The sequence below is a fragment of the Xenopus laevis genome, chromosome 5S (genome assembly GCF_017654675.1).
Source record: "Xenopus laevis strain J_2021 chromosome 5S, Xenopus_laevis_v10.1, whole genome shotgun sequence".
NCBI lineage: Eukaryota > Metazoa > Chordata > Amphibia > Anura > Pipidae > Xenopus > Xenopus laevis.
In genome coordinates this window covers 106,878,274-106,889,811 of record NC_054380.1, presented here as the reverse complement: position 1 = coordinate 106,889,811, position 11,538 = coordinate 106,878,274, and positions in this window count along the sequence as shown.

Below are 11,538 nucleotides of genomic sequence, written 5' to 3'. Positions count from 1 at the left end.
GATATCACACAGGTTGATTCAGGACATGAGAAAATCAATAGCACTGGGTGGGGTTCATATATGAGTACACGCGGCATTAATGGAACATTCTCTATAAAGGACAAAGTACATACTGGGAAACGCTCAGGAAATATACGGTTTTCTGAGATGAGATGTCTTGTTCCAAAGTCTGTTCCTCCATAAATATCCAGGAAAATATATTTGTAGCAAGAGTCTTACAATAAAGAGCCCCTGACGTATGGGAACATTTCACATGTATAATTAATCGATGCCTCTTTTCAGACAGATAGCATCTGAAACAATCCTATTGTCTTTTATGTTTGCTTTTTTTTTAGAAAGAAAAATATGTTAGAAAAAAAAGTAAACTATATGTGTAAATTGCTATATTGTGCCTAAGAAGTCTGATTTATCAAGTGCAGTTTCTTCATAAATGCCCCATATCAGACAGGCAATCAGAGAAAATTTCCATCATGGATGGTCGGCTATGGCACAATCACACCAGGGAATTACCAAATTAATCCTTTGGAGGGGGCAAGAATACTGTACTGTACATTTCGAACGGAAATCACATGCAAAATCTGCATGAGACCAACATTAGGGTTGTACCACCTCAAACACCAATACATTTCTCAAAACGTACCTACTTATTTGTTGGTCTCTGGAAAGCTCATCTCCATACATTGCAATCCATCCTTTTTGCTGATGCCTGCATCTTACCTACACCTCAGCTCATGCATCAAGAATAGTGTAACCACTCGCATTAACTACACCTAAATCTCCCCTTCATTACTTAAGGCTCACCCGGCTTCCTGTTAAGTAGGGATGCACAGGATCCAGGATTTGGTCTAAATTTAGATGAGCATTTTCCAGCAGAATTCAAATTCAGAAAAATCCAGGGGCCTGGGCAAACTGCATCTAAATCCTATAAGATATGGAAAATTTTGCATGTGCATTGCCGTTTTTGCTGGCATTGGCAATTTCTGCACATGATGAGGGTTCTGATTCATTTGAGTGTTTGCCCAGACCCAGTATTTAGCTGAATTCAATATCAATATCTATATCAAAGGTTAAAAATTCTCATCCTCTGCTCCTCTCCGCATATCTGCCCTCATCTCTCTTTCCTAGTCCTTCCACTCAGCTCAGGGCAATCTGTTCTCCATACAGATTCATATGAATCATACATAAAATTACTGTAGTCTCCCCATGCCCCTTGCTTCTGGAACATTGTAACCACCTTGCATGCAGCAAGCTGCCATAATAACTCTATTCTCAAACCTAATCTTTAATCATTTTCTAGAGGAAGCGTTGCCGTAGTCTTAGAGTCTTGGAGTAACACACCTCTGGCCTGATTTATGCACTTGTTCCGCTTCTCAATTTGCCTCTGTCTCCTCTTCCTCATAGACTGTAAGCTCTTCGGTACTGGGACCTAATTTCAACTGTGCATTGAAACTCCTAGAACTGTTTCATTCATAATAAGGAACCCCTTTCATGTTTTTGCCTTGTTAAGAACGGTGTGCATTTGTATTATAAATAAATACAATAAAATGCAACTTATACAATTTGTTTATGTTATTATAACTTTATATTTCAACAAAACAGATGGATGTAAATATTGTGTTTTTCCACTTATGTTAATTTCCTGATACAGTAAATGAAGTTTACAAATAAACTGAGAATCATTTTCTCTGGGAGTAAATGTTAGAAATGTGTTGATTAATTGTACCCTCTCTAATACAGCAACTTGTCTGTGAATGGCTCATGTGTACACAAGAAGGGGCAGGTTTACAAAAGGGCAAAGTGGCCATCGCTAGCAAAAATCCGACAGAAATCTTATCTGCAGGGACATCGCCAATTTACTAACCGGCGTAGACAACAAAAAGAGAATTTTTGCTCAGGCAATCGTTACTCCGCAAATTTTACAGAATGCTATCTCATTCATCAGAGTTTCCTTCGCCACCTTAGACCAGGCAACTGATAAGATAAAGCTTCATCCTCCAAAACCATATCATATCCTGTATGCCGGAAAGTCATAAAAGTTATAAAAAAACTCTGGCGGGATGGCCTTCAAAAGTCCTAACTATTAAAGATTTTTGTTTTATCATTTCTTCCCAAGCATTTGAGGGGCATGCCACGTTTATTTTAGGGTGGGCTCATGTCTAGGGCATTAGAGGATCTCTTTTGGGTCCCTCCATCACTAATCCCCTCCCTCCCCGTCCTAGCCCTGTCATAGCCCTGTCGATCCCAGTACCAGGCTCACGCCCCCGGGCATTCAAATGCCACAAAATGAAAATAACTAGCATAGCATGTAAAAAATCGGACACTCCTAAAAGTGAAGATCAACCTAGATAATTTCATATTTGATCTAGTACCTTATATTATGATGTATAACCATAATACATATAAATATATATATATTTGAAAAGGTTGGTTTTTTGTAAATATTACTAGCAGTATTATTATAGGCACATGATTAGCAATTTGCATACTAATAAACATGGTCTGAAATGACCAAATACTTTTGTGCAGGCAGCAATTCCAATATTCCCTGAACTTCCCTGCCTTTGCGTACCTATACTCCCATGCAACACACTGGAAATAAAAAGACACTTAGGGGCAGATGTATTAAGGGTCGAATATCGAGGGTTAATTAACCCTCGATATTCAACTGGCGAATTAGAATCCTTCGACTTCGAATATCGAAGGCGAAGGATTTTGCGCAATTCATTCGATCGAAGGAATAATCGTTCGAACGATTCAAAGGATTTTAATCCATCGATCGAAGGATTATCCTTCAATCAGAAAAAACTTGGAAAGCCTATGGGGACCATAGGCTAACATGGACTTCGTTAGCTTTTAGGTGGCGAACTAGGGGGTCAAAGTTTTTTCTTAAAGAGACAGTACTTTGACTATCGAATGGTCGAAAAGTCGAACGATATTTAGTTCGAATCGTTCGATTCGAAGTCATAGTCGAAGGTCGAAGTAACCCATTCAATGGTCGAAGTAGCCAAAAAAACACTTCGAAATCTGAATTTTTTTTTCCTCTATTCCTTCACTCGAACTTAGTGAATGGGCCCCTTAATGTAGCTCTCTCCTCATAAATATCCATATGCTTAAAAGAAAGGATGCAATATCCATTTTTAAATGTAATACTAGCATTATTTTTAAACCACAAAGCCCAGGTTCATTCCAAATTTGTCGATAGTATTGAACCATTTACAGTAAAAACAAAACCATAAAAGCAAACCCTCGTCACCCATGAGAATAATACAGACAACGGAGTGGTAAAGGACATCACTTATTTTCCAAAAATCCTGTCTAGTGTGGGATACGTTTTCCATTTTTTCATTATTTCTTTTTTCTCTTTAATAATAAAAGAGTACTTTGTACTTGATTTTTTTTTTTAGAAGACATAGGGTTTTTTTTAAACTAAAACTCAAATTGTTCTCCTAATTTTAATAAAACAACTTAAACCAAAATCCCATTTACAATTTTGCCTTATTTTTCAATAAAATAACTTGAAAAATTTGGTGCAGGAAAAGACTCAAAAAAGTTGTGAAACAAATCGAAATGTACACATTTTTTCAGATTTGACACCTGAACACTACAACTTTTTCGGATTTGACACCTGAAAATTCAGAATTCTTTGGATTATCAAAAAACGTGATTTTTTGTTAATTATTGTGCAAAAGGGACAGTTGTAAAAGGGACATCTGCCATTGACTTCTACATGACCTCGGCAGGTTTGAGATGGAGTACTTTTTTATTCTGACTTTTAGCAGCCTTAGAGTTTTTAGTAAATAACCCCCTTAAAGTTTGGTGATCAAAAACATGCAAATATCCATGTAAATCAATTACACTAACCCCTGCCACAGTGGAGCTTGCAATCAAATTTACTACAGTAGCTACAAGCAGTTTTGGCCTGCATGTTTCAAAGTGTGGGAGGAAACCTGAATACCCATAGAAAACACAGGCAAACAAACACACCTAAAGAATTTTATAAACAGAGCAAGGGCTGTACTTTTTAAATAGGCACACAAGGGCATTTGCCAAGGGCAGGAGCTTTAGGGGTGGCCATTGACTGTTTATATAGACAAAAAAGGTCCATTGCCTTGGGAAGGACTGAACCTATAGTAAGCCCAAAAAATCACATACAGGTATGGGGCCTATTATCCAGAATGCTCGGGACCTGGGGCTTTCCGGATAATGGGTCTTTCCATAATTTGGATCTTCATACCTTAAGACTACTAGAAAATCATGTTAACATTAAATAAACCTCATAGGCTCATTCTACTTCCAATAAGGATTAAATATAATCTTAGTTTGGATCAAGTACAAGCTACTGTTTTATTATTATAAATAAAAAGAAAATCATGTTAAAAAATTTGGATTATTTGATTATAATGGAGTCTATGGGAGACGGCCTTTCTGTAATTCGGAACTTTCTGGATAATGGGTTTCCAGATAATGGATCCCATACGTATATTATGTTACCATACCTCATATATCCAATCATCTAGGCAAACGCTTCCTACATTTCCAAATGTTTTTTAATGCTGTAGTCCAAGTAACCCCACATCCCACTGGTACAAGAGGAATAGCAGAAAATAGTCCTGTTATTCTTTCTCTCTATGAAACAGTTTTTCCAGATTGTTCTCCATATCTGAACAACTGTGCTAATACTGAAAACCCACAGATTTTTCATCTGACAGGCACTAGTCTAAAATGCCCAAGTTGAAGAATTGTGGCTGCAATGAGCAGCGTTAGCAACCATTAAGGCTATGAAAAGGCAGTAGCATTTTATTTTTAAATGCATTTATGGATTTTATTGACCCCACTGTGTTTCTCTACTGGTCTGTGCTATTTCATTATTTCCAGGATCTTGCAGGCCATTGTGTTGCTTCACATGCGTTTCTACATGTACCAGTGTCTATTCTGGTTGAATGGCAGCTGGTGTGAAATTATGCTTGCCTCCTGATATAAATCCCTCTCATCAGCTGCTTCCCATATTATTATGTTCTACATGCTTTTAGAGTTGTTATGTCCCACTTTCTTATTATCTTGCAGGGGCAGTCTCTTGGTGTGTAAACATATTTGTAACAGTAGAAAAACCACTATCTGTTTTTTTTATTAACTGATCTCATTACCATAAAGTTCAAAAAATTGAGTCGATGAAAGTGTTTTAAAGGAACAGTTCAATGTGAAACTAAAAACTGTGTAAATAGATAGGCTGTGCAAAATAAAAAAAAATTCTAATATAGTTAGTTAGCCAAATATGTAATATATAAAGGCTGGAGTGAACAGATGTCTAATAAAACAGCCAGAATCCAACTTCCTGCTTTTCAGCTCTATGGGGCAAATTCACTAAGATGCGAAGTTGCGCCAGGCGCAACTTCGCCGCACTTCGCCAGGCGTAGTTTCGCCAGGGCTCCGCAAATTCACTAAAATCCGAAGTTGCGCACAGGGGTAGCGTAAGGTTGCGAAGTTGCGCTAGCGTTGATTCGCTATATAAAGCGAAGTTACACTAGCGAAGGCTAATTTGCATACGGCGCCAAATTCAAATTTCAATGGAGGAACACGTATCTGCACTACAAATGCCTAGAAAACCTTCAAATCTGCAAATAAAAATTTTATTTTGCCCAACACATGTGCCCACTGTCTAGGTAAGTTGCCATGAGTCAGGAAATGTAGGGGGGAGGAAGGGGAGCCCCAAAAAAATTTCGATCTTTTTCAGCCTATCAGCCATCATGTAGAAAACACGCCAGCGTTTTTTTGGGACTTAGAAAAAAAATTGACTTTTTTTTAAACAATCCCTATATACTCTATTGCGCTTCGCCAGGTCTGAGGTGGCGAAGGAAGTCTAGCGTAAAAGGTAGCGTTCAGTACACTGCGCAAGTTAGTGAATTTGCGTAGTTTCGTCGCTAGCGAAACTTCGCCTGGCGTAAGGTTGTGAAGTAACACTAGCGAAACTACGCCAGCGTTCGTTAGTGAATTTGCGCAGTAGCGATAATGCCAAACGCTAGCGAATTAACGCTAGCGTTCGGCGCTTCGCATCTTAGTGAATTTGCCCCTATAACTCTGAGTTAGTGAGCGACTTGAAGGGGAGCCACATGGTACATTTCTGTTCAGTGAGTTTGTAATTGATCCTCAGCATTCAGCTCAGATTCAAAAGCAACAGAAATGACCTATGTGGCCCCTCAAGTCTCTGATTGGTTACTGCCTGGTAGCCAGGGTAACCAGTCAGTGTAAACCAAGAGAGCTGAAAAGCAGGAAGTAGTTTGACTGACTTGTTATACATCAAATCACTCCAGCCTTTATACATTAAATTTTTGGCTAACTAACTATATTAGAAACATTTTTTATTTTGTACAGCCTATCTATTTATCCAGTTTTTATTTTTACACTGAACAATTCCTTTAATACAGGGTTATGCTCTTGTAAAGAATGTAAATTCATACATAAGGTATACCTGTACATTTGTGAAATCTGTCTGTGTATAACTAAAGGGATCCTGTGATCAGAAAACATGTTTTTTTCAAAACGCATCAGTTAATAGTGCTACTCCAGCAGACTTCTGCATTGAAATCCATTTCTCAAAAGAGCAAACAGATTTTTTTATATTCAATTTTGAAATCTGACATGGGGCTAGACATATTGTCAATTTCCCAGCTGCCCCTGGTCATGTGACTTGTGCCTGCACTTTAGGAGAGAAATGATTTCTGGCAGGCTGCTGTTTTTCCTTCTCAATGTAACTGAATGTGTCTCAGAAGAACATGGGTTTTTACTATTGAGTGTTGTTCTTAGATCTACCAGGCAGCTGTTTTCTTGTGTTAGGGAGCTGTTATCTGGTTACCATCCAATTAATCTTTTGTTTGGCTGCTGGGGGGGGGAGGGAGACGGGTTATATCACTCTAACTTGCAGTACAGCAGTAAAGAGTGATTTAAGTTTATCAGAGCACAAGTCACATGACTTGGGGCAGCTGGGAAATTGACTGTTTGTCTAGCTCCATGTCAGATTTCAAAATTGAATATAAAAAAATCTGTTTGCTCTTTTGAGAAATGGATTTCAGAGCAGCACTATTAACTAATTAATTTTTCCCATGACAGTTTCCCTTTAATAACAATCATACTGCAAATTTCGTTACTTTTATTTCCATGTACAACCGCTGAAACTCAAACAACTGACCTCAGTTCTACATCAAAACACTCATAGATTCTATACATGTGTATTTATAGGAATTGTTCCGATATGATGTATACACATACATTTACACATGCATCATATCAGAACAGTTCCTATATACAGTATACAGTACATATGTATAGAATCTATGAGTGTGGGAGGTCATTGTACAGCATTGAAAGGATCTGCATTGGATTTCTACAGCAAAATCTATTTCAAGAAATGCTCATTAGTGATGGCCAAATTTACTTGGCAGGTACAAATTTGCGGCAGATTTCTCAATTTCGTTGCTGGCCTATAAATTCGTCAATTTTTCCCAGTGCCAATTCTGAAGCCGCAGACAATTAAGTGCACTCCCATTGACTTTAATGCTCGTCAAAATGTCTACTGGAAAAAAGCGTCTAAATTGTCGCCTGTGTTGATTTTGCCACCCGTGAATTGATGCCGGCGACAAAATTCCCGTTTCGCAAATCTTTCCCTGAATTTCTCGGTGAAGAGTAATGGGACAATTTCGCCCATCATTAATGCTTATGTGCAATTGATTTCAGTAAATGTGTGAATTAAACAAATGTTTTGTACCACTTAGCAGTGCCAGCAGATTTCACCCATTATGAGACACATGAGTGGATATCAGATGTCAAGCTTGAACGGAGAGAGAACTTCAAATCTCTCACTGTAAAAAACCCCTTTCCGAATATTTAGACGGAACCTCCTTTCTTCTAATCAGAATGGGTGACCTTGTGTCAGCTTGAAGGACCTACTGGTAAATAAAGCATTAGAGAGATTATTATATAATCCCCTTATATATTTATACATAGTTATCATCAGCCCTAAAGCACCTTGTCTCCAGCGTGTGCAAAGAGCTGTGTCACAGGGAGCAAAGTATTGGACAAGGTGCAAAGTGCTGAAAACAGGGTGCTTGCTCGAGGCTTATAAATGAGGCTTAACTTCGAAACCATTTAGTTGCATTGGGTGTGGGATTTTTGTGAAGACTTTTCTTTTCACCTCTCATCCCTAAATCTCATCTTTAGAAAAAGAACATTGCACACATACATTAACACATACATTAACTTCATAACGTATGCTTGAAAACGAATAATTGTATCTACACTTTCAGAAACAATTTAAATATGACTGCCACATAAACCATATTGAGATGGAAGTAAGGAATGTTTTAACACATTAAAAAAGATGGGGGGAAAGAAAAACATTGTTGGAGTGGAATGCCATCAGTTCTATGTGTTTGATTAAACAGCTCATTATAACAGATGGCCCACTAGCATAATCATACACAAGCCAACTATGAGATACATTATTGTGTGGTACAGGGAGCAGGAAATATCATTCTGTAGGAGTAGCTTCATGCAAATATTTGAGTTTGTGTGCTAATGTGCATAAAAATGTGAAATTCTATCCAAAAAAATCACTTGCGCTACAAGATTTTTTCCTTCGATTTGCCCCGTTATAGTTAAAGATTAAAGAACTAATTTTAAAGAGATACTGACACCAGAAATTAAACCTTTTTTTACATCTATCATAATATTGTCTTCTCATGCTATCTATTATTTTGCCATAAAAGTATTAACAGATGCTTTTACATTACCCATCTAATCCCCCATGTTCCTCTCTGAGGGTGCTGCCATATTTGAGCTTCAGTAGTTAGAAACTCTAACTGACATGTTGAGAAGGGACAGTCAGGTTGGCAAAACCAGGTCAGGTTTAGGAATTTCAGCTCTAGCAGCTCTATAAGTGATAAAAAAATCAACATGAGCTATAGGTAATTTTTGATGTACATTAATATTTTGAATAACAATTTTTTGTGTCAGTATCACTAAGGAAGCAACATTATAACAGGTATAATTGTAATCTACATAATGTGTATATATAGTATAATCTATAGCACCCACTGAACCCTTGTCTTGAAACAGGGAACAAGTAATGATGGGTGAATTTGAGGTGTTTCACTTCGCCCAAAAATTTCCGAATTACCCACGAAATTCGCGAAACAGTGCCAGCATCTCATTTTTCACGCTGGCATCTCGTTTTTAACGCCGGCGTCTGTTTTTTTTACACCGGCGCAAATTCACTGGTGAAAATGTGCTGGCATCCAAAAAAAACATTTGCGGTGGTTTCGCTAATTTATTCGCCGCCAGCAAATTGCAGGAATTCGCCGTGAATTTGCGCCTGCCGAATAAATTCGCCCATCACTAGGAACAAGTAAATTCTGCCAGCTAATTGATTTCTACTGGGTTAGTAACACAAGACAGACTTCCACCAGTGTTCCCATCTCTATTATTTGTTAGAGATCAGGTGTTGCAGGCTTGTGACCACAGAGCGAAGCAGAATTCCCAGCAATAAGCATGCAGCACTTCTGTAGGCCACATACCGTACTTAAAGTGGACCTGTCACCCAGACACAAAAATCTGTATAATAAAAGTCCTTTTCAAATTAAACATGAAATTCAATTTCTATTTTTTATTAAAGCATTCATAGCTGTTGTAAGCTCATTTAAAAATCTCAGCTGTCAATCAAATATTGTCTGCCACTCCTCTATGCCAGTGGCATAGAGGCGGGGCAGACAATTACTTTCACTTTCCATTCAGCACTTCCTAGATGTCACTGCTCTCCACACATTCCCCCGTTCTCTTTACCATTTAATTGTGTAGCCAGGGCATGGGGATGGACATCGGGTCCCCCATTCTGGTGCACAAACAAGATTCTGAGATGATACAAGGCTTGTCTTAATAACAGTGTCCACAAAATGGCTCCTGCCTGCTTGCTATAATTTTGAAATCCCAGACTGAAGGAAGCACGATTCAAATAATTTATATAGTGTAATTAAAGTTAATTTTGCTTGACTTATGTGATAAAATAGGATTTTGAATAATTTTTTTGGGTGACGGTCCCCTTTAAGCTTTCAAATTTGCAAACCTATAGCCACTGGCTAACTGAGGGCAAAGGGGATTGAAATCCTTCCTTTAATAAACATAATTATCATACAACCCCAATGGACAGGTCTCTGCATTGGCTTGTGCAGATGTGTAGGCGTTTTACTTAATTTCTTAATACAGATATAGGACCTGTTATCCAGAATGCTCAGGACCTGGGGTTTCCAAAATAAAGAATCTTTCCATAATTTGGATCTCCATATCTTAAGTCTGATAAAAAATAATTTGAACATGAAATTAAAACCAATAGGATTGTGTTGCCTTAAATAATGATTAATGATATATTAATTAGTATCAAGTACAAGTTACTGTTTTATGAGTATTATTGATATGATTGGTTATTATGGGAGATGGCTTTTCCATAATTTGTAGTGTCCAGATAATGGCCCTATTTTTCCTGTTCAATTTCGGCCACAGTTCACCATGTTTTTACCCACAATGCAGCATTTTTTTTTAACCATAATGCCAACATAATTGCATTTAAAGAATTGCATCCAACACATTCAAAGGGGAAGGGGGGTTATGTTGATAAATCAGACTCATGTTGCAGTCAAAATTGTTTGGATTGTGTTATTTCTAGCCCTTGCTGTTTATTGGACATATATATGTGATTCTTTAGGCACAACTACACATAAGTGTAAGGAGTATATTTGTACGCAAGTACATTTTATGAACAGCATCAATCCACATAACAGTTGTGTTCATTTGAGCCCCACCGCACTTTTGACTGTGATTTTAAACTAGTTCTTTTTTCTGAAGAGGTATTTTGAATTATAGATCTGAGTATGATCAAAAATAATTTGAAGAAAGAAGAAATTTGACTTGTTAACAATAATATATATATATATATATATATATATATATATATATATATATATATATATATATATATATATATAGATAGATAGTCCACAGTACCAGCACGCATTACTAGTTCGAGGCCAGTGGTGCACGATCAAAATTGTAGATAGTAGAAGGAGAACCAGCACACACTGTAATCATTTAAAGTGAAGTCTTTATTTGCACAACGTGTTACATGTCAATCCGACGTTTCGGTCCCTCCTTGAAAAAGGTCCCCAGGAGGGACCGAAACGTCGGATTGACATGTAACACGTTGTGCAAATAAAGACTTCACTTTAAATGATTACAGTGTGTGCTGGTTCTCCTTCTACTATATATATATATATATATATATATATATATATATATATATATAGTCGTGTTCCAAGGAATGACGCACTCCAGGACTTCATAATGAGATCAAGCAAAGTGAAGTTTATTTGTCAATGTTTCGGTCCAGTCTGGACCTTTCTCAAGACATATATATATATATATATATATATATATATATATATATATATATATATACACACATATATATATAGGTAGGTATCCTGTTATTCAGAATCC